General features: G+C 54.2%; 1 protein-coding gene across 1 annotated transcript in view; it reads right to left on the bottom strand.

The window, feature by feature from the left end:
• LOC144951642 (exocyst complex component 2-like) overlaps window positions 1–2500 on the bottom strand; it is a 102715-nt gene that overhangs the window by 22654 nt on the left and 77561 nt on the right. The gene's annotated exons all lie outside the window — the stretch shown is intronic.

Here is a 2500-nt window from a genome sequence, read left to right as displayed (position 1 = left end):
TGAGTGGTGAGTGTGGTGAGTGAGTGGTGAGTGAGTGAGTGTGGTGAGTGAGTGAGTGGTGAGTGAGTGGTGAGTGAGTGAGTGGTGAGTGAGTGGTGAGGTTGGTGGTGAGTGTGGTGAGTGGTACCCGTGATGTCCGTGAGCGCTGTCCCCAGGTTCACCTTGGTGAGTGAGTGAGTGGTGAGTGAGTGGTGAGTGAGTGGTGAGGTTGGTGAGTGGTGAGTGGTACCCGTGATGTCGGTGAGTGAGTGGTGAGTGAGTGAGTGAGTGGTGAGTGAGTGGTGAGTGAGTGGTGAGTGTGGTGAGTGAGTGGTGAGTGAGTGGTGAGTGAGTGAGTGAGTGGTGAGTGAGTGGTGAGTGAGTGGTGAGTGAGTGAGTGAGTGGTGAGTGAGTGGTGAGTGAGTGAGTGGTGAGTGAGTGAGTGGTGAGTGTGGTGAGTGAGTGGTGAGTGAGTGGTGAGTGAGTGAGTGAGTGGTGAGTGAGTGGTGAGTGAGTGGTGAGTGAGTGAGTGAGTGGTGAGTGAGTGGTGAGTGAGTGAGTGAGTGGTGAGTGAGTGAGTGTGGTGAGTGAGTGGTGAGTGAGTGAGTGGTGAGTGAGTGAGTGGTGAGTGAGTGAGTGAGTGGTGAGTGAGTGAGTCGTGAGTGAGTGGTGAGTGAGTGAGTCGTGAGTGAGTGGTGAGTGAGTGAGTGAGTGGTGAGTGAGTGAGTGGTGAGTGAGTGAGTGGTGAGTGAGTGAGTCGTGAGTGAGTGGTGAGTGAGTGTGGTGAGTGAGTGGTGAGTGAGTGGTGAGGTTGGTGAGTGAGTGGTGAGTGAGTGTGGTGAGTGAGTGGTGAGTGAGTGGTGAGTGAGTGGTGAGTGAGTGGTGAGTGAGTGAGTGGTGAGTGAGTGGTGAGTGAGTGGTGAGTGACTACCCGTGATGTCTGTGAGTGAGTGGTGAGTGAGTGTGGTGAGTGAGTGGTGAGTGAGTGGTGAGTGAGTGGTGAGTGACTACCCGTGATGTCGGTGAGTGAGTGGTGAGTGAGTGTGGTGAGTGAGTGAGTGAGTGGTGAGTGTGGTGAGTGAGTGAGTGGTGAGTGTGGTGAGTGGTACCCGTGATGTCGGTGAGTGAGTGGTGAGTGAGTGTGGTGAGTGAGTGGTGAGTGAGTGGTGAGTGAGTGGTGAGTGAGTGGTGAGTGACTACCCGTGATGTCGGTGAGTGAGTGGTGAGTGAGTGAGTGGTGAGTGAGTGGTGAGTGAGTGGTGAGTGACTACCCGTGATGTCGGTGAGTGAGTGGTGAGTGAGTGTGGTGAGTGAGTGGTGAGTGAGTGGTGAGTGAGTGGTGAGTGACTACCCGTGATGTCGGTGAGTGAGTGGTGAGTGAGTGTGGTGAGTGAGTGGTGCGTGAGTGGTGAGTGAGTGGTGAGTGATTAGTGAGTGAGTGGTGAGTGAGTGGTGAGTGAGTGGTGAGTGAGTGGTGAGTGAGTGAGTGGTGAGTGTGGTGAGTGAGTGAGTGAGTGGTGAGTGAGTGGTGAGTGAGTGTGGTGAGTGAGTGGTGAGTGAGTGGTGAGTGAGTGGTGAGTGGTGAGTGAGTGGTGAGTGAGTGGTGAGTGGTGAGTGAGTGAGTGGTGAGTGAGTGAGTGGTGAGTGAGTGAGTGGTGAGTGAGTGGTGAGTGAGTGAGTGGTGAGTGAGTGAGTGGTGAGTGAGTGAGTGAGTGGTGAGTGAGTGGTGAGTGAGTGAGTGGTGAGTGAGTGAGTGGTGAGTGAGTGGTGAGTGAGTGGTGAGTGAGTGAGTGAGTGGTGAGTGAGTGGTGAGTGAGTGGTGAGTGGTGAGTGAGTGGTGAGTGAGTGAGTGGTGAGTGAGTGAGTGTGGTGAGTGAGTGAGTGGTGAGTGAGTGAGTGAGTGGTGAGTGAGTGGTGAGTGAGTGAGTGAGTGGTGAGTGAGTGGTGAGTGAGTGAGTGAGTGGTGAGTGAGTGGTGAGTGAGTGGTGAGTGAGTGAGTGGTGAGTGAGTGAGTGAGTGGTGAGTGAGTGGTGAGTGAGTGAGTGGTGAGTGAGTGAGTGAGTGAGTGGTGAGTGAGTGAGTGGTGAGTGAGTGGTGAGTGAGTGGTGAGTGAGTGGTGAGTGGTGAGTGAGTGGTGAGTGAGTGGTGAGTGAGTGAGTGGTGAGTGAGTGGTGAGTGAGTGGTGAGTGAGTGGTGAGTGGTGAGTGAGTGGTGAGTGAGTGGTGAGTGAGTGGTGAGTGAGTGAGTGAGTGGTGAGTGAGTGGTGAGTGAGTGGTGAGTGAGTGAGTGGTGAGTGAGTGGTGAGTGAGTGGTGAGTGAGTGGTGAGTGTCTACCCGTGATGTCTGTGAGTGAGTGGTGAGTGAGTGGTGAGTGAGTGGTGAGTGAGTGTGGTGAGTGAGTGGTGAGTGAGTATGGTGAGTGAGTGGTGAGTGAGTGGTGAGTGAGTGAGTGGTGAGTGAGTGGTGAGTGAGTGAGTGGTGAGTGAGTGAGTGAGTGGTGAGTGAGTGAGTGAGTGGTGAG

Source organism: Lampetra fluviatilis, chromosome 63, assembly GCF_964198595.1.
Source record: "Lampetra fluviatilis chromosome 63, kcLamFluv1.1, whole genome shotgun sequence".
Lineage (NCBI taxonomy): Eukaryota > Metazoa > Chordata > Hyperoartia > Petromyzontiformes > Petromyzontidae > Lampetra > Lampetra fluviatilis.
This window is presented reverse-complemented; position numbering and strand designations above follow the sequence as displayed.